Source organism: Melanotaenia boesemani, chromosome 12, assembly GCF_017639745.1.
Source record: "Melanotaenia boesemani isolate fMelBoe1 chromosome 12, fMelBoe1.pri, whole genome shotgun sequence".
Lineage (NCBI taxonomy): Eukaryota > Metazoa > Chordata > Actinopteri > Atheriniformes > Melanotaeniidae > Melanotaenia > Melanotaenia boesemani.
This window is the reverse complement of record NC_055693.1, coordinates 7,018,579-7,040,608: the sequence shown is the minus strand read 5'-3', so window position 1 is coordinate 7,040,608 and position 22,030 is coordinate 7,018,579.

Below are 22,030 nucleotides of genomic sequence, written 5' to 3'. Positions count from 1 at the left end.
TTAATGTAATCAGAATTTTGCTGCACCTTGTGGGGCCACACATGAGCTGGTGGGTGCTTGTTGCTGCCGTGCTAAAGTGTTAGCTAAAGTCAGCAGGTTACGTAATTTGGTGGTTTGTTTATTTTATGCGCTGCTTCGTCTGACTGCCCAGATGAAGGATTTTATATCTAAATTAAAATGAAAAGATTAAAGATAAACAGGTGGAAAAAGAATAAAGATGTTCTTCTTTGGCCATTATCTCTTTAGAGAGATCTTTGTGGAGCAGGATAGGCGCATGGACTTCACATACAATAAAAGGTAATACAACAGATTGATGTTTTCATTTTAAAAAAATAGATGAGACTATAAATAAATGAATAAATGACAACAAAAATGTGACCTTAAGTGAATTATTATACTTTTTCTTGTTATCCTCTTGATGAATAACCTGTAAAATTTATTATATCACCAAAATGTCATGTTTTAAATTTTCTGCTTGGGAACCTTACAACAGGCCATTGAAGAGAGCTATTTAATTTCAGTCAGGTGTGTTGGATCAGGGAGACATCTAAGACCTGCAGGACTATGGCCTTCAAGGACCGGAGTCTTTCCACTTTATGCTTTTCTGCATTAACCGAGCCCACATTAAATTTCTGACCAATCACACAATTGTTCTTGGATGCCACACGAAAAAAAAGTTCTGCTCAGCTAATATGTCCAAAACAAGATGCAAGAACTCTCAAACCATAACCAAAATACGTCATTTTGTTCTTGCCGATTCGAGATAAAGAACAAATATCTCTGTTCTCAGGAAGTATGTACGACTTTAAAGAACATGTCCAAACTTTTCAACCCTTTAATGTTCACATTTAAAGAAAAACAGCTGAGAATTTCTTTCCATCTCCTTTAATCTTTCCATTTCCTTAAAAATAATAAGAATCAATTATTTTTAACAAATGGTTGAGATAAGTTAATAACATAGTAACAATAGTTAAGTGGTCAAATGAAGCAGTGATGAAATAACTTATTTTAAGATAACCCTTACAGATGACTGGTAATTTCAGTCATTCTCATACCGATAATAATTTCAAGTAAACAATAAAGTCCGGTGTTACTTTTACACCCCTCAAAAGCACAAATACTTCTCATTGCAGCAATATTTTCTTTAAAGCTCTGTAAAAGTCCCAAAGTCTGAAACTATATCAGACAAGTTCACGCCTGCAAGACAAAGACCTGCCTTTTCTGCATTTGGAGGGAGGGGGCTGTCAGGTTTTTAAAATTTTCTCTTGACATAGAGGAGCACAAAGTTTTCTTCTATGTGACAAAAAACAAAGCCTGTTTTTACCCTGTTTTGAGTCACTTTTAATCCACAAAATCCTATTTTTAAAAGAAATTTAGGTGGTTCTCATCACAATTAAGAAATACTGTGTTGTTTACAGCTCAAAAAACACATTTTAGGGTGCCCTACCCCTTTAAATGTTCGAGTGATCATATAAAAAAATTAGCATTTTGCAAAAACAATTAGATTAACAGGAAATGAATAACTTAGACACATTTTTCTATGTTCATTCTTTTAGCTTGTGCCTCTTCCTTTGCTGTGTTGCTCTTCTTAAACTGGGGTTTCGCTTCTCCAGAAAAAACTTGGGCCAGAAATTGTCTCCCAGACCTCAGAAAGCTCGTTGTTCCCATGAACTTGTGGATGTGCCTCAATTTTCTGAATGTAGGGTGCACAAATTGTGTCTGCTCTTTTCTTTGCTATTTCTTGTAGTTTCTCATTCAAGTGGTCGCTGACTTTCTCCTCCAGAAGAGTTTCATACACCACGCTGTAATACGGTGGACAACAACCCGGCTTTCTTGCCATGCAATTGTCTCTCCTCCAATGAACTCTCCTGATTTCAATGATGCTCCAAAGAAATAAGAAAGCACTGCCTACATATAAGCCATAGTCCTGGAAAAGAAAACACAGTGAGCGAATCATTTATGGTTTCAGTCATTTTCTTCTTTCTTTACATCTTTCGTTCATTATGTTATATTCAGCATCAGACTTGGAGACCCACCATCTGCTCAAAATGTGCTTTTTAACAGCTTCAGTTGGAACAGATTAAAGCTTTAAGCTAACACTAAAACACTTAGCTGTTTACACCCATGCCGGCTAAATGAAACCATTGTAAAATAATATGACCAAACTAAATCATGACTGTGATAAAAGTAGGTTTCCAGGAAGATTAAGTAATGTATTTTTAGGAATAGTTACTGTATTTAGCAAAAAAATGTATCTGCTTTATTTCTGAAAACTGGTGAGTCAAACAAATCATCTTAAAAGAATATTCACAGTGGCGGGGAACCTTGGTCCTCGTTCTGCACGTTTTCCATGAGTCCTTGCTCTAACACGCCTGATTCAAATTAATGAGTCACCAAGCAGAACTTGATCGGCTGAAGGATCCATTTGATTTGAATCAGGCGTGTTAGAGCAGGGACTCATGGAAAACGTGATGCCTTCGTGGACCAGGGTTCCCCACAACTAATCTTCATAACTGGTTGTGTAAGTATTTTCAGACTTGCAGACTAGATCCATACTTGAAGAATTGATTTGTACTAGTATAACTGATCCAGACATCTAGACACACAGATCTGATTCAAACTTATGCTTTAACATTTAAATACACATACAGTTACAAACCCAATAATAATATTAATAAGTTATAAAACTTATGTCGCTGTCTTAAGTTGATTAATATTGATATCAGTAGTCTGACATAAAGAAAGTTGCTCTATAATTACCATTATAGATTAAATTTAATTTTACTGTCAGTGTGACATCCTTCTCTTAGTTTGAATAAACAAGCATGCTCCTGAAATGTATTGCTTAACCCATTTAGCCCTGAGCCTCTTTTTGACCTCTGCTCAAAGGTTGCATACCCATAATGAAATTGGGGTGAATATGCAGCCAAAAGGTGTGTTTAAACACTTTTGGGGTCAAAATAAAGAATACGTGAGAATAGTTAAGATTTGTAAACATCAGTGCTACTTGTGAGGAGTAAATGAAGATGGCATATAACATAAATGAAATGAAATTCAGGCTTGCCTAAAAAAAAAAAAAAAAAAAAAAAAAAGAAAAAGGACACTTTCAGGATGAATATAAGTATTTCTATGAAATGATGCAGCTTTAGCTCTAAACCTCTATGCCAGGGTTATTTAGTTCGGTCCGAAGAGGTCCGCAATCCATCAGGTTTTCCATGTATCCCTGCTTCAACACACCTGCATCAAATGAAATGGAGCTAACAGTCAATCAAGTTTTGCACAATGACTAATTAATTTGAGTCAGGTGTGTTGAAGCAGGGATACATGGAAAACCTGCTGGATTGCGAACTTCATCGGACCGAACTGAATAACCCTGCTCTATCCAGTCACAGCCAACTCAGAGAAAGTGAAGTAAAACACAATTACAGAGGTTTTCATACAGACAGTTCAAATGAGGTTTTTAAAATGACCATTTTGCCACCATCTGTTCTCAAAGTTCAGCAATTAGGAACCTCAGACTTTAAAAGCTAAAAAGAGCCTAATTGGAAAAAAAAGTTTTTCAGGCTGTTAACACATTTCTATTTTCCAGCCTCTTACAGTTCCAGTTACTAATTTTACATTCAGTTTAGTTAAATCTACTGTTGCATCAGACAGTTTTCATTTAAATCATGGTACCACAAAAACACTGATTTTGAGAAAATAAATAACCTTTAAACGTTAAAGATTTATAAACAAACTATTGCATAATGTTATTACTATAAATATACTTACAAGTGACTCAGTCTTGTGATGATCTTTAATGCGTTGCTCCACATAGGTAAGATTTGTTCTGCATGGAATTCCAGTCTGATTTATGTCTAAATTTGTCATCAGGCAACAGTACCAGTCTCCATCAAATAAAACCAGGGTTATCCAGACCACTGTCAGACTGATATACCTGAATAAAAACATTAAAAACCACTGGCAAAAGCAGATACTGCAGCTCCTATAACCACAACAGCGCCAGCTTGAAAGAGACCTTCTTTGGTAAAAAGGCTCCATGATGTTGAAAACAGAGGTGAGAATCAAAGCAGGGAGAAGCAAATACACTACTCCATTTGTATGCAACCCAGGTTGGCATGAGCACACGAAATGCATGTCAAATATGTACTGCAAAATGGAATAGAGGACTACCAGCAGAAACACACTCATAGCATTTTTTAAGAGTTCCAAAACTTTGGACGTCAAATCTGGAGTATGATGCATGTTAGTAGAAAAGCTCTCATCAAACAGAAAATTGAAAGGATAAGTTAAAGTCGCTAAAAGAGGCCTTTAGTTTTATCTTCTTCCAACTTCCCGAGGATTTGAGTAGTGCTGTTTTCTCTGCTGAAAAGAAGAAAATGGCTCTACAGCAGACACACTATCTGATATTTAACTGCAAATGGTAAATGATTACCATGAGACAGTGGTTCACCACAGAGTGCCATCTATTAGTTGTCTACTTTCACAATGATGATGCCCCATGCTTTTGCTTCTTATGGGTTTTCCAAACACAGCATATTGGGCAATGTAATGAATGACATCCTCAGTATGAACGTTAAATATTTTTACATCCGTTTCCTTGTAGAAAAACAGAGAGGGAAATAAATATATGCAATAGTTCTTGCTATTTAGTCAATTTGGGTAATGTCAGGTCTCATAATCTGGTGTTTGGGCCTTTAATCTTGCCATGCATTTCCACTTCAATTTTCCCCTGCTGGCAAACCCAGCCCTGGGGTTTTCTTTCCTGCTACATTTTGAACCAATAGGCTCATCCTTGTTCTTTAATACTGTATTCTGTTCTGTTGTTCCCTCTCCACTTTGATAATATAAACCCCACGTTGCCTCCCCAATGTTTCTGTTGGGTACTGAAGTGTGCGATTTTTCCACAACCTGTTAAAATTACATCAGAAGGAGTTTGTTCAAAAATCCACTTTTAAAGAAAGGCAGAAACACCAGAGGTTGAGTAGAACTGACAATTCTTTGTTTAGCCAGCAAAAAGAAAGCAATACATATCTCTTAAGAGGAGGTCCGTCTTAGCTTTAGCTGCTGAGCTCTAGTACAGGAAGTGCAGAGTCCTCAGGTTCAGCCAGAAAGACCCGCCTACCTCAGTTATCCTCCTTATTTTATACTGATACAATGCATGTGGCTATGTGCGTGCATGTTGTGCGCGTTCATGTGAGTTTTTGCAAGGTGTGTTGCTCCTCTTCTCTACTTTTTCTTCCCTGGCTTTTCTTTCCCACAGTCAGGCATCCTCTTTGGGGGAGATCTGCAAAACAATTTTTATCCCCCCTATGCATATTTCCTTATCAGACTCTGAATTATCTTCTCAGTAGCTTTCCCTTGCTGGGTGTTACACAGGACTCCAAGGAGACAAGAGCAGGTTAACTATACTTTATTTCAGATCAGCACTCAAAGGAAGAATCATACTAGTACCAATACTGGAGAAGGCAAAGGGTTGAGGAAGCCAGGAACGGAGAGGGAGTGAGTCCACATGGTGTGTAGGTTAAGGTCCAACAGGGAGTGACTGTGGTGCTGGAGTATATGAGGACTGGTGAAACAATGGAAGACAGGTGTGACAGGTTGGCTTGATTATGATGATTAGATCAGGACCAGGTGTGGAGGATCAGGGAAGTGCAGATGGAATGGAGTGACTGGCTGAAAGTGGAAGGACAGGCTGTAACACTGGGCACCCAGAACAGTTTCAAGGTCCCTGGCTATTTTCTCAATGTGTGAATGCACTGTCTGTAAGCTGTGAAGCAATGATAATAATTAAGCTGTTTTCACCTCAGCAGCACTATAGTAATGTAGCTCTATTAATTAAAAGCAGAGCCTAATAAATGTCACTAGAATATAAGGGTAAAATGTAAATGAGTAAATGAATAAGAAGGTTTATAAAAATATTTACAACAGTATGAATAAAACCATAGAAGTGCTGTGAAAGCATGTGGATGTGTCATGTTTCTACAATCACATGGCGTTGTAAAGCCATTTGTGGTTTCACTTATAGGATATAGTTTCCAGAGGTTGTCAAAGGTTTCTGTTCCTCCTTTGTGCTTTTTTTTAATGGATGAATCAAGTTTCCACATTCTGGCAGTCAAAATATTGTAATTTGTAGATTTCATCGACCCTCAGATTTTTTATTATTATGATCGATTTTTGCCTAATGAAACAAGTATATATGATAGAGAATCCCCAAAATATTATGAAACCATTAATAGAACCATAAATAGATTATTCATCAGGATATCGATTCTTTTCAGAGGCAGGGCTGAATTCACAATTTCCACGATAACTGATCAACTTCTGATGTTGAAGAGGATTGATCACAAACCTTACAACCAATCTATTATTTTGATTATGTAAGTCTTAATAAGTAAAATATCTGCTCATTTTTTGGCCTACATGTTACAAATTTTACTGTTTGACAGTTACTAAAATGCATGGATACAGTATACATGTAGTGAATCATGTTTGAACACAGCCCAACAGAACATGCGATGCTAGTGACATGTTACCATCTCACAATAACAACTATAGACTGGGACAGGGCTGTTGCATTCCATATTTACATTTTAAACAGTTTCCCAACTTCTTGGGCTTTGGGGGTTGTACTTGTGAATAACATCCAAGAAGTTTAAATTTATTTTACCTTTTAGTTTTAGTGGGATTACTCTGAATATTTATTTTCCTCAGACGTTTAGGCATTATACTAATGTAACTTACCTTTATATTTCTAAAGAATTATGTGCCCATTAATGAAACTTTTTCTGTAGAGAAGTGGAGAAACAACTATCTACAGATCAATGTTTACATTTGCTTGTTGATATTTTAGTTTTTTATTTGTATTTTTTTGTTCTCATTAGGTCTGGGCATGTTAATGCATTACTGCATTAATGAATTAATAGAGTTAATTATTTTATCATGTGTTATTAGATTGTTTATTTTATTTATTTCTTTAAAGTTCTTGCTCTGAACACACAGAGCCAGTTACTCTTCTCTAAAGTCAGCTGTATGTAATTTTCTGTAGATTGTGTTTATTTTGTCTGTTCTAAGCCATAAAAACACTCCAAAATTGTTTTGTGCAACTGCTTCCTCCCTCTTCTCTCATGTTCCGTGAATCATGACGACTGTTGTTGATCAGTTGATCGACTTTTCTCACTTGTTGTGTTCATTTATCGTTCAGCTGAGAAGGAGGAAACTAGCAGTTCATGGTTCACATCACCACACATTTACTCCCAAGTATTGTTTTTAGCTATACTCTTCTCTAACACAGTAGTTGGCTGGTGGTAGACAGGGTTGTGTAGGTTGTAGGTTTTGATTTTAAATGAATTCTAACTTCGGGCCGCCTGTTAACATGTCTTCATCTTTCAATTCTAAAGAAAAAATAAAAAAAAGAAAAGCCAAAATCAAAAAACGGACAGTTTTTAATTAGGTTTTTCTTGTTTTTCGTCTTTGAATTCTGGGAATAGGGAAAGGATGATCGGTTCTGTTTTTCCGATTTTGATTGTCAATGAAAAAACTGAAAAACGGTGGTACTTCTGTTTTTTTGATTTTGGTTTAAAACAAAAAAACGAATTGCCTGAACATACACAGACCTACATACTGGTGCAACTTGGTAAGGCAGTTTTCAACTCTTCCACAAAATTGTCTAATCGCTGGGTGGAATTTCTGTATTATCCAATCCACATTTGGTCTGAAGGGCTTTTTTCCAATCAAATGGATAGATTTCATCTTGTACACAATGCTAAATATATCAAAAGTATAAAAGAAATTACAAAAGACACTGCACACATCTCCTTAAGGAGCTGAAAAGTTAAATATTTGAATGGCTTAAGTGGCACAAACAGTGTAGGAGGAGTTAAGTACCAAAATTTGGTGGAAAAATAATAAAGAGAAACAATATCCCAATAGTGTGAATGTGAAAACACTTAATTCCTCCAATAATTAGTGTGAATGTGAAAACGCATTCACACTCATTTTTGGGGGAAGAAAGGAAAAGAAAGAGAAAGGGACAGAACAAGATTTAAGATAAGACTGTCTTTTGCTGACAGGACGGAAGCCGGAGTACCCGGTGAGAACATATAAACTCCATACAGAAAGGCCAACTCCCCCCAGGTTTGAACCTCCCCCCAGCCGAAGCACGAACCAGCGACCTTCTTGCTGTGAGGCTGCGGTGCCAACCACCACACCACCATGCAGCGCCAGAGAAAATTAAAGGTTTTCTTAAAGTTCTTTGGAAGGTCTGAGCTTCTGAATGGTGCTGTAAGTGTTTTTGGTCTTAAAATGTAGGTGTGATCGTTGAAAGCTCTTTTAACTTCCACTGGCAGGACAGTTCGGCCAAAAGATGGGGCAAAAGGGACTGCTATGGGGGGGGGGGGGTGGATTTAAAAGGGGGAAAAGGGGGGAAAGAAAAAGTTGAAGGAAAAAGAATGAAAACTTTCACTTCAGTTTTATAATATTTTACTATGTATTTTTGAGTCATCATGATGTATATTCTCTATAAAACTAAATAAACAATCATTAATTAATCGTTCAATAATCTGTTATTGTATTATATATAAAATTTTGACAGATTTGTTAAACAAATTTCACACTCTTGCCAGGATTTGCACCTGGAGTCTTCCACCCAGAGGATGGCTGTGTTACTGTTACACCACAAAAGTTGTGTGTTTTGTTTTATTGTTTTTTTCACAAACACCTTAATTTTAGAGGATGATTTTTTTTCTTTTCTCTTTGTAGAATTATATTTGCACATGTTGCCAACTTGCAAATAGTATATCCTTTTGTCTAAAAACTTAAGACAGTATTAGCTCTTAAGGAAAAGAAATATTTTTCACACATAAATCACAACATAGTATTCTATAAAACTAAATAAAAAATCATTAATTAATCGTTCAATAATCTGTTATTGTATTATATACAAAATCTTTTGCCCCACTTTTTAGGAACGTTTTGGACCTGTGTTAGGAATTGTTAGGACTTTGTCTGCTTGGCAAGATAAAGCCCTACCTGCCTAAGCAAGACCTAGAAAAAGTCATTCACCTGCTCATCACGTCCTGCTTAGATTAATGCAACTTATTATGGTCTTAATCGGTCATCTTTGCACCGATTGCAGCTCGCTGAAAATGCAGCTGCTGGTTGCTTACAGGGAGGAGGTGATGTAATCACATTACCCCTGTGCTGCTACTTCGTATTGGCCTAAACGTTTTGAGGACTTGGTACAAAATTCTATTGTTTTTAAACTTTAAACAGTTTTGCTCCCTTGTATTTGTCAGAGCTGCTGCACCAGCATGCTCCAGCCAGGGCTGAGGTCTCCTACACAGCTCTGTCTAAAGGTCTCGTCTTCTAGGCTCAAATCCAGGGTGGCGGAGCTTTTTTGGTTGCCGCTCTAAAGTTGGGGAACAGTTTGCCATTTCACATTAAAGCTGCCCGGTCTGTTTAAGTCCTTACTCAAGACCCACTTCTTTGCACTGGCTTTTGAACATTGCTGAGCTTGGCATTTGCTTGCTTTTACTTTTTATTCCAGTTTCATGTCATTTGTTTTTTTTTTTACTAAGTTTTTATTTATTGTTTTACTGTGTAGTGTTTCATGTTGTTTTATTGTTCAGCACTTTTGGGAAACTGGAATTGCAGTAAATATGCTTTGTAAATAAAACTTGAACTACTAGTGGTCACTTGAGATAAGTTTTTCTATCTGTTAGTGAATTTCCAGGTCCATAGTGATATTGATATGGAGAATCATTTCAAGGACATCAAATAATTCCTGGAAATGATCTTTGGATTTTTTCCCCTCACATTGATGTGTGACTGAATGAGAACTGAGATTTAGAAAAGGAAATAAAAACATTTTCTACAATCACATGGCGTTGTAATGCCATTTGTGGTTTCACTTATAGGATATAGTTTCCAGAGGTTGTCAAAGGTTTCTGTTCCTCCTTTGGGCTTTTTTTTAAATGGATGAATCAAGTTTCCACATTCTGGCAGTCAAAATATTGTAATTTGTAGATTTCATCGACCCTCAGATTTTTTATTATTATGATCCATTTTTGCCTAATGAAACAAGTATATATGATAGAGAATCCCCAAAATATTATGAAACCATTAATAGAACCATAAATAGATTATTCATCAGGATATCGATTCTTTTCAGAGGCATTTTTTGGCCTACATGTTACAAATTTTACTGTTTGACAGTTACAAAAGTGCATGGATACAGTATACATGTAGTGAATCATGTTTGAACACAGCCCAACAGAACATGCGATGCTAGTGACACGTTACCATCTCACAATAACAATTATAGACTGGGACAGGGCTGTTGCATTCCATATTTACATTTTAAACAGTTTCCCAACTTCTTGGGCTTTGGGGGTTGTACTTTGTGAATAACATCCAAGAAGTTTAAATTTATTTTACCTTTTAGCTTTAGTGGGATTACTCTGAATATTTATTTTCCTCAGGCATGTAGGTATTATACTAATGTAACTTACCTTTATATTTCTAAAGAATTATGTGCCCATTAATGAAACTTTTTCTGTAGAGAAGTGGAGAAACAACTATCTACAGATCAATGTTTACTTTTGCTTGTTGATATTTTAGTTGGGCTTTGGGGGTTGTACTTTGTGAATAACATCCAAGAAGTGCAAGGAAACAGAATTACTATTAATCCTGCACTTATCATAGAATAAGCAACAATATATATATATATATATATATATATATATATATATATATATATGTATATAACAGACAATTGAAAAGATTTTATTTATATTCATTTCATTAGTTGTTTTCTCTTTTTTTTGGATATTTTCTTTTTTTTAATTTTTTGTTGATATTCTTTTTTTTTAATGTTCTTTTGGTTTTATATGGTTTTTGTTGTTGTTTTTGAGGGTTTGCTTGTTGTTGTTGTTGTGCTTTTGTTGTTTTTGTTACTTGACCGGTTTTTCTTTTGTTGTTTTCAGAGTCTTGACATGAACAATTGGTGAACAAATGGTGAATTCCAAAATTTGGAATTTGTCATTTTTAAGGGTTTGCTTGTTGTTGTTGTGCTTTTGTTGTTTGTTACATGACCGGTTTTTCTTTTTTTGTTTTCAGTCTTGACATCCACGATGTCCTCTAGTCTTCTAGTTGTGGGAGCAAATATTGAACTTCTTCAAACTTCTCCCTGATAACATCGGTGATTAACTCTGCGATCAGAATGGCTATTTCTTGTAGCTTCTCCACCACATCTATGCCAGAGCCTGTGTTGGACATCGCCAAGTTCATCCTCTCCCTACATTCACGACTCTCAGACAATCTCTGAAAGTACTCTGAAATGATGGCAATAAGGATGCTTTTCAGGTTCAAGACTACTGATGAAGACTCAGAATTTTTTTTCAGCTTCATCCCGGCCAATTTTTCTTTTACTAGAGCTGTCAAAAAGGTGCTTTCAGGAGAAAGAAAAGTGGATATCAGGTCTTTATCAGCAGGCTCAGTGATTTGGTCTGAGCTATCATTATAAACACAACAATTACATGTAGGTGAAAGTGTCTGTTCGCTGGAACTGGAAAACAGCTGCTCAGAAAAGAAGGTGCTAGGAGATGAAGCACAAATTTCAGATTCTAAATCCATGCAGCTATCTTTGTCATGATCTTGGGATGTTTCTTCTGTATTGGATAGAAATGCTGCACATGGAAACATTGGAGTTGCCAGATTTTTATATAGAACAGCAGACTCGCAGCTAGATTTAATAAAACGGTCAGCAGTCTTACTGATTAGGTCAGTTTTTTCATCAGGAACCTGATCATCATGTGAAGGTTTACCTGAATTAAAAGATGACTCCTTGTGTTTGCTGAAATCAGGCGAAGCAGAGGAAGAAGGGAGATCAGGACACGTGGAGCCAGACGATAATTCCCTATTTGAAGGTTTTGAATCCATTTTCAAATCTTTCTTCGATGACTGTTCATCTTTATCCTGTGACTTTAATCCAAAAAAGAGCTTCATGTTTGTCTCCATGATTTGGAAGATATTTTGGTCTTGTTTGCTCTCTGGTTTATCATCTGGCCCACCTGAAATAACAGCAAGTGAAGTCCTTCTAAGGTCTTTGTGGACATCTGGGGATGTTTCATGTGGGTCTAAAAGATCTTTGCAGACATCTTGACATGTTTCTTCCATCTTGGTTATGGACAATAATGGAGAGACTGAAGCTTTTAGATTTTCATCTTCTGGAGTCTCACAGCCAGATTTGATAAAATTGTCTGCAGTCTGAGAGATTTGGTCCATGTTTTCATCGGGAACCTGATCATCCTGTGGAGGTTTATCTGAATCAAACAAAGACTTGTTGTATTTGCTGGAATCAGGGGAAGAGGAGGGCGAAACGAGACATAGACTCAAGGATCTGCATGAAAATTCGGTTTTTGAGGATTTTGAATCTGTTATTAAATCTTGCTCCGATGACTTTTTATCTTTATCCTGTGACTTTAATCCAAAGACCTGCTTTATGTTATTCTTAATGGTTTCAAAGATACGTTTGTCCTGTTTGCCTTCAGATTTCGTATCTGTCCCATCAGAAATGGCACTAAGTGAAGTTGTTGTAAGACCTTTGTGGACATCTTTCGTCTTGGTTATGAATTTTGTAAATGGAGAAACTGAATTTTCCCGATTTTCATCTTCTGGAGTCTCACAGCCAGATTTGATAAAATTGTCTGCAGTCTGAGAGATTTGGTCCATGTTTTTATCGGGAACCTGATCATCCTGTGGAGGTTTATCTGAATCAAACAATGACTTGTTGTATTTGCTGGAATCAGGGGAAGAGGAGGGCGAAACGAGTTTAAGACTCAAGGATCTGGATGAAAATTCGGTTATTGAGGATTTTGAATCTGTTATTAAATCTTGCTCCGATGACCTTTTATCTTTATCTTGTGACTTTAATCGAAAGACCTGCTTTATGTTATTCTTAATGGTTTCAAAGATACGTTTGTCCTGTTTGCCTTCAGATTTCGTATCTGTCCCATCAGAAATGGCACTAAGTGAAGTTGTTGTAAGACCTTTGTGGACATCTTTTGTCTTGGTTATGAATTTTGTAAATGGAGAAACTGAATTTTCCCGATTTTCATCTTCTGGAGTCTCACAGCCAGATTTGATAAAATTGTCTGCAGTCTGAGAGATTTGGTCCATGTTTTCATCGGGAACCTGATCATCCTGTGGAGGTTTATCTGAATCAAACAATGACTTGTTGTGTTTGCTGGAATCAGGGGAAGAGCAGGGCGAAACGAGTTTAAGACTCAAGGATCTGGATGAAAATTCGGTTTTTGAGGATTTTGAATCTGTTTGCAAATCTTGCTCCGATGACTGTTCATCTTTATCCTGTGAATTTAATCCAAACAACTGCTTTATGTTTTTCTTAACGGTTTCAAAAATACCTTGAGATTTCGTCTCTGTCCCATCAGAAATGGCAGTAAGTGAAGCTGTTCTTGCGTCCTTTTTCAGGCGCACTTGATTTAGGTCAGCATTCTCAGATTTGTATGCATAAAAATCATTACACATGGGCAAAGCCATTTCAAATTTATCCTTTTCTTGTTTGGGTGGACTGCTGGGCACCTGTACATCTTGTATTAAAGTTGCTTTAATCTCTTGTCTTGGCTCTGCAAAAGCTTGTCTAAGAGCAAAATATTTTTTCAAATAGCTCTGTGTTTTTTCTTGGAAATACCTGTTTGCTAAGTCAGCATTTCCATTTGACAGAGACCATGCCTCGGCTTTCCATTTATGTCTCAGCTGCAAAAGTTCTTCGATACTTTCATTGGCCTGATTTAATGTTTCAACATCAAATCTTTGTATGCCAGAGTCAATGTTCTTCTTTGCAGGAACCATCCTTTTGTAGCTTTTGGGAGTTAAACTATCCATACTTTGATTTGGACTTGTATATTTAATTATATTTACTGTTGCTTTAGCTGACGTGCTCTCTATACAGAAGGACTTCTAATGATAGACTGAAATGTCCAATGCTTTATATTCTGATATATCAGAATTGGAATGTCATAAAAGAGAATTTGTTTTATTACATCACATCACTATGACAACCATAGTGTCATGTTTGTGATGAGTTGTATACCTGCGTTGCCAAGCAACGACATGTTTTTTTTTTTTTTTTTTACAAAAGATTCTTGAGGCCATTTCCTTTCTTTAAGTTGGCTTTTACCCAACTTCTTTAACAATCAGTAAAAAGTTATAAATATCTAGGTTTTATTTTAGATGAGAACTTAAGATTTATTTAACATTAAAAAACTAAGTTTAAACTAAAACTAGGTTTCTATTTTAGGAACAAATCTAGCTTCTCTCTCAGAGTGAGAAACCTTTATCCCACTCATTGTATATAAGGGCTGCAAACATATGCCTTAAATGGTTAAACTCTGTATACCACTGTGCATTAAGATTTTTAGCTGGTTGTAATTTATAAACTCACCGCTGTGATGGTTGGGGATGGCCAACAAGCTTTTTATGACAAAGCTTGGGGGCCATCCTCAAACATCTGAAGGGAAACACACTGACTGATCTTTGTGTATATCTTTGTGTATATTGGTCTGGCCCCAAACTGACTCTTCTGTATGAGAATAGAATACTTTAATGACATTTATATTTATTTATACTTTAAAACACAAGATATTCTCTTTATATGCAAGAGCTAATTGTATCACATTGCTACTTCATTTACAACAATAAATCAGATGCATTAGTGTCATTGGTCTGTAGTGATTGACTACAACTAAATGATCTAGCAAGTACTGTAACATATTATTGTACTGAAAATTGGGAGGAATGTCAAGTGAACTTCGTACCCCGTATCTCCTTTCTCTATGCTGGTTATTGTCATAGCCAATGCCTATCTAACATGAAAATAAATAACTTCAAGTATCACAGATAAAATGCCTTCATCAGTAATTTTGGGCCACTGCCCAACGTCGTCAGTCCTGATAGTCATTCTGCTTCAGTGTTGGCAAACAACAGCAGTTACCAGGTTGCCGCCGCTAAATTGGCTCTGCCGCAAATGGTGCAAAACACAAAACGGCTGTTGGATTTGTCTATACATGGGAGCGAGTGTGAATGGAGTGGTTGTTTGTCTCTCTGTGAAGGCATTGCAATAAACTGGAAAATGGATGAATTTCCTCTTATCATGCAGCTTTCTGTGGCATCAGCATGGAATTTTAGGTGGAGTGCTATGGCACTCTGTGTAAAGTAGGAGATTGACAGGCCGATCGGTGCGGCATCTGCTGTAAGATGGGGCAAAAGGGACTGCTATGGGGGGAGAAAAAGTTGTAGGAAAAAGAATGAAAACTTTAACTTCAGTTTTATAATATTTTACTATGTATTTTTGAGTCATCATGATGTATATTCTCTATAAAACTAAATAAACAATCATTAATTAATCGTTCAATAATCTGTTATTGTATTATATATAAAATTTTGACAGATTTGTTAAACAAATTTCACACTCTTGCCAGGATTTGCACCTGGAGTCTTCCACCCAGAGGATGGCTGTGTTACTGTTACACCACAAAAGTTGTGTGTTTTGTTTTATTGTTTTTTTCACAAACACCTTAATTTTAGAGGATGATTTTTTTTCTTTTCTCTTTGTAGAATTATATTTGCACATGTTGCCAACTTGCAAATAGTATATCCTTTTGTCTAAAAACTTAAGACAGTATTAGCTCTTAAGGAAAAGAAATATTTTTCACACATAAATCACAACATAGTATTCTATAAAACTAAATAAAAAATCATTAATTAATCGTTCAATAATCTGTTATTGTATTATATACAAAATCTTTTGCCCCACTTTTTAGGAACGTTTTGGACCTGTGTTAGGAATTGTTAGGACTTTGTCTGCTTGGCAAGATAAAGCCCTACCTGCCTAAGCAAGACCTAGAAAAAGTCATTCACCTGCTCATCACGTCCTGCTTAGATTAATGCAACTTATTATGGTCTTAATCGGTCATCTTTGCACCGATTGCAGCTCGCTGAAAATGCAGCTGCTGGTTGCTTACAGGGAGGAGGTGATGTAATCACATTACCCCTGTGCTGCTACTTCGTATTGGCCTAAACGTTTTGAGGACTTGGTACAAAATTCTATTGTTTTTAAACTTTAAACAGTTTTGCTCCCTTGTATTTGTCAGAGCTGCTGCACCAGCATGCTCCAGCCAGGGCTGAGGTCTCCTACACAGCTCTGTCTAAAGGTCTCGTCTTCTAGGCTCAAATCCAGGGTGGCGGAGCTTTTTTGGTTGCCGCTCTAAAGTTGGGGAACAGTTTGCCATTTCACATTAAAGCTGCCCGGTCTGTTTAAGTCCTTACTCAAGACCCACTTCTTTGCACTGGCTTTTGAACATTGCTGAGCTTGGCATTTGCTTGCTTTTACCTTTTATTCCAGTTTCATGTCATTTGTTTTTTTTTACTAAGTTTTTATTTATTGTTTTACTGTGTAGTGTTTCATGTTGTTTTATTGTTCAGCACTTTTGGGCAACTGGAATTGCAGTAAACGTGCTTTGTAAATAAAATGTGAACTACTAGTGGTCACTTGAGATAAGTTTTTCTATCTGTTAGTGAATTTCCAGGTCCATAGTGATATTGATATGGAGAATCATTTCAAGGACATCAATTAATTCCTGGAAATAATCTTTGGATTTTTCCCCTCACATTGATGTGTGACTGAATGAGAACTGAGATTTAGAAAAGGAAATAAAAACATTTTCTACAATCACATGGCGTTGTAATGCCATTTGTGGTTTCACTTATAGGATATAGTTTCCAGAGGTTGTCAAAGGTTTCTGTTCCTCCTTTGGGCTTTTTTTTAAATGGATGAATCAAGTTTCCACATTCTGGCAGTCAAAATATTGTAATTTGTAGATTTCATCGACCCTCAGATTTTTTATTATTATGATCCATTTTTGCCTAATGAAACAAGTATATATGATAGAGAATCCCCAAAATATTATGAAACCATTAATAGAACCATAAATAGATTATTCATCAGGATATCGATTCTTTTCAGAGGCAGGGCTGAATTCACAATTTCCACGATAACTGATCAACTTCTGATGTTGAAGAGGATTGACCACAAACCTTACAACCAATCTATTATTTTGATAATGCAAGTCTTAATAAGTAAAATATCTGCCCATTTTTTGGCCTACATGTTACAAATTTTACTGTTTGACAGTTACTAAAGTGCATGGATACAGTATACATGTAGTGAATCATGTTTGAACACAGCCCAACAGAACATGCGATGCTAGTGACACGTTACCATTTCACAATAACAACTATAGACTGGGACAGGGCTGTTGCATTCCATATTTACATTTTAAACAGTTTCCCAACTTCTTGGGCTTTCGGGGTTGTACTTTGTGAATAACATCCAAGAAGTTTAAATTTATTTTACCTTTTAGCTTTAGTGGGATTACTCTGAATATTTATTTTCCTCAGGCATTTAGGCATTATACTAATGTAACTTACCTTTATATTTCTAAAGAATTATGTGCCCATTAATTAAACTTTTTCTGTAGAGAAGTGGAGAAACAACTATCTACAGATCAATGTTTACATTTGCTTGTTGATATTTTAGTTGGGCTTTGGGGGTTGTACTTTGTGAATAACATCCAAGAAGTGCAAGGAAACAGAATTACTATTAATCCTGCACTTATCATAGAATAAGCAACAATATATAAATATATATATATATATATATATATATTTATATATATATATATATATATATATATGTATATAACAGACAATTGAAAAGATTTTATTTATATTCATTTCATTAGTTGTTTTCTCTTTTTTTTGGATATTTTCTTTTTTTTTATTTTTTGTTGATATTCTTTTTTTTTAATGTTCTTTTGGTTTTATATGGTTTTTGTTGTTGTTTTTGAGGGTTTGCTTGTTGTTGTTGTTGTGCTTTTGTTGTTTTTGTTACTTGACCGGTTTTTCTTTTGTTGTTTTCAGAGTCTTGACATGAACAATTGGTGAACAAATGGTGAATTCCAAAATTTGGAATTTGTCATTTTTAAGGGTTTGCTTGTTGTTGTTGTGCTTTTGTTGTTTGTTACATGACCGGTTTTTCTTTTTTTGTTTTCAGTCTTGACATCCACGATGTCCTCTAGTCTTCTAGTTGTGGGAGCAAATATTGAACTTCTTCAAACTTCTCCCTGATAACATCGGTGATTAACTCTGCGATCAGAATGGCTATTTCTTGTAGCTTCTCCACCACATCTATGCCAGAGCCTGTGTTGGACATCGCCAAGTTCATCCTCTCCCTACATTCACGACTCTCAGACAATCTCTGAAAGTACTCTGAAATGATGGCAATAAGGATGCTTTTCAGGTTCAAGACTACTGATGAAGACTCAGAATTTTTTTTCAGCTTCATCCCGGCCAATTTTTCTTTTACTAGAGCTGTCAAAAAGGTGCTTTCAGGAGAAAGAAAAGTGGATATCAGGTCTTTATCAGCAGGCTCAGTGATTTGGTCTGAGCTATCATTATAAACACAACAATTACATGTAGGTGAAAGTGTCTGTTCGCTGGAACTGGAAAACAGCTGCTCAGAAAAGAAGGTGCTAGGAGATGAAGCACAAATTTCAGATTCTAAATCCATGCAGCTATCTTTGTCATGATCTTGGGATGTTTCTTCTGTATTGGATAGAAATGCTGCACATGGAAACATTGGAGTTGCCAGATTTTTATATAGAACAGCAGACTCGCAGCTAGATTTAATAAAACGGTCAGCAGTCTTACTGATTAGGTCAGTTTTTTCATCAGGAACCTGATCATCATGTGAAGGTTTACCTGAATTAAAAGATGACTCCTTGTGTTTGCTGAAATCAGGCGAAGCAGAGGAAGAAGGGAGATCAGGACACGTGGAGCCAGACGATAATTCCCTATTTGAAGGTTTTGAATCCATTTTCAAATCTTTCTTCGATGACTGTTCATCTTTATCCTGTGACTTTAATCCAAAAAAGAGCTTCATGTTTGTCTCCATGATTTGGAAGATATTTTGGTCTTGTTTGCTCTCTGGTTTATCATCTGGCCCACCTGAAATAACAGCAAGTGAAGTCCTTCTAAGGTCTTTGTGGACATCTGGGGATGTTTCATGTGGGTCTAAAAGATCTTTGCAGACATCTTGACATGTTTCTTCCATCTTGGTTATGGACAATAATGGAGAGACTGAAGCTTTTAGATTTTCATCTTCTGGAGTCTCACAGCCAGATTTGATAAAATTGTCTGCAGTCTGAGAGATTTGGTCCATGTTTTCATCAGGAACCTGATCATCCTGTGGAGGTTTATCTGAATCAAACAAAGACTTGTTGTATTTGCTGGAATCAGGGGAAGAGCAGGGCGAAACGAGACATAGACTCAAGGATCTGCATGAAAATTCGGTTTTTGAGGATTTTGAATCTGTTATTAAATCTTGCTCCGATGACTTTTTATCTTTATCCTGTGACTTTAATCCAAAGACCTGCTTTATGTTATTCTTAATGGTTTCAAAGATACGTTTGTCCTGTTTGCCTTCAGATTTCGTATCTGTCCCATCAGAAATGGCACTAAGTGAAGTTGTTGTAAGACCTTTGTGGACATCTTTCGTCTTGGTTATGAATTTTGTAAATGGAGAAACTGAATTTTCCCGATTTTCATCTTCTGGAGTCTCACAGCCAGATTTGATAAAATTGTCTGCAGTCTGAGAGATTTGGTCCATGTTTTTATCGGGAACCTGATCATCCTGTGGAGGTTTATCTGAATCAAACAATGACTTGTTGTGTTTGCTGGAATCAGGGGAAGAGCAGGGCGAAACGAGTTTAAGACTCAAGGATCTGGATGAAAATTCGGTTATTGAGGATTTTGAATCTGTTATTAAATCTTGCTCCGATGACCTTTTATCTTTATCTTGTGACTTTAATCGAAAGACCTGCTTTATGTTATTCTTAATGGTTTCAAAGATACGTTTGTCCTGTTTGCCTTCAGATTTCGTATCTGTCCCATCAGAAATGGCACTAAGTGAAGTTGTTGTAAGACCTTTGTGGACATCTTTTGTCTTGGTTATGAATTTTGTAAATGGAGAAACTGAATTTTCCCGATTTTCATCTTCTGGAGTCTCACAGCCAGATTTGATAAAATTGTCTGCAGTCTGAGAGATTTGGTCCATGTTTTCATCGGGAACCTGATCATCCTGTGGAGGTTTATCTGAATCAAACAATGACTTGTTGTGTTTGCTGGAATCAGGGGAAGAGCAGGGCGAAACGAGTTTAAGACTCAAGGATCTGGATGAAAATTCGGTTTTTGAGGATTTTGAATCTGTTTGCAAATCTTGCTGTGATGACTGTTCATCTTTATCCTGTGAATTTAATCCAAACAACTGCTTTATGTTTTTCTTAACGGTTTCAAAAATACCTTGAGATTTCGTCTCTGTCCCATCAGAAATGGCAGTAAGTGAAGCTGTTCTTGCGTCCTTTTTCGGGCGCACTTGATTTAGGTCAGCATTCTCAGATTTGTATGCATAAAAATCATTACACATGGGCAAAGCCATTTCAAATTGATCCTTTTCTTGTTTGGGTGGACTGCTGGGCACCTGTACATCTTGTATTAAAGTTGCTTTAATCTCTTGTCTTGGCTCTGCAAAAGCTTGTCTAAGAGCAAAATATTTTTTCAAATAGCTCTGTGTTTTTTCTTGGAAATACCTGTTTGCTAAGTCAGCATTTCCATTTGACAGAGACCATGCCTCGGCTTTCCATTTATGTCTCAGCTGCAAAAGTTCTTCGATACTTTCATTGGCCTGATTTAATGTTTCAACATCAAATCTTTGTATGCCAGAGTCAATGTTCTTCTTTGCAGGAACCATCCTTTTGTAGCTTTTTGGAGTTAAACTATCCATACTTTGATTTGGACTTGTATATTTAATTATATTTACTGTTGCTTTAGCTGACGTGCTCTCTATACAGAAGGACTTCTAATGATAGACTGAAATGTCCAATGCTTTATATTCTGATATATCAGAATTGGAATGTCATAAAAGAGAATTTGTTTTATTACATCACATCACTATGACAACCATAGTGTCATGTTTGTGATGAGTTGTATACCTGCGTTGCCAAGCAACGACATGTTTTTTTTTTTTTTTTTTTTTTACAAAAGATTCTTGAGGCCATTTCCTTTCTTTAAGTTGGCTTTTACCCAACTTCTTTAACAATCAGTAAAAAGTTATAAATATCTAGGTTTTATTTTAGATGAGAACTTAAGATTTATTTAACATCAAAAAACTAAGTTTAAACTAAAACTAGGTTTCTATTTTAGAAACAAATCTAGCTTCTCTCTCAGAGTGAGAAACCTTTATCCCACTCATTGTAAATAAGGGCTGCAAACATATGCCTTAAATGGTTAAACTCTGTATACCACTGTGCATTAAGATTTTTAGCTGGTTGTAATTTATAAACTCACCGCTGTGATGGTTGGGGATGGCCAACAAGCTTTTTATGACAAAGCTTGGGGGCCATCCTCAAACATTTGAAGGGAAACACACTGACTGATCTTTGTGTATATCTTTGTGTATATTGGTCTGGCCCAGAACTGACTCTTCTGTATGAGAATAAAATACTTTAATGACATTTATATTTATTTATACTTTAAAACATAAGATATTCTCTTTTATATGCAAGAGCTAATTGTATCACATCGCTACTTCATTTACAACAATAAATCAGATGCATTAGTATCATTGGTCTGTAGTGATTGACTACAACTAAATGATCTAGCAAGTACTGTAACATATTATTGTACTGAAAATTGGGAGGAATGTCAAGTGAACTTCGTACCCCGTATCTCCTTTCTCTATGCTGGTTATTGTCATAGTCAATGCCTATCTAACATGAAAATAAATAACTTCAAGTATCACAGATAAAATACCTTCATCAGTAATTTTGGGCCACTGCCCAACGTCGTCAGTCCTGATAGTCATTCTGCTTCAGTGTTGGCAAACAACAGCAGT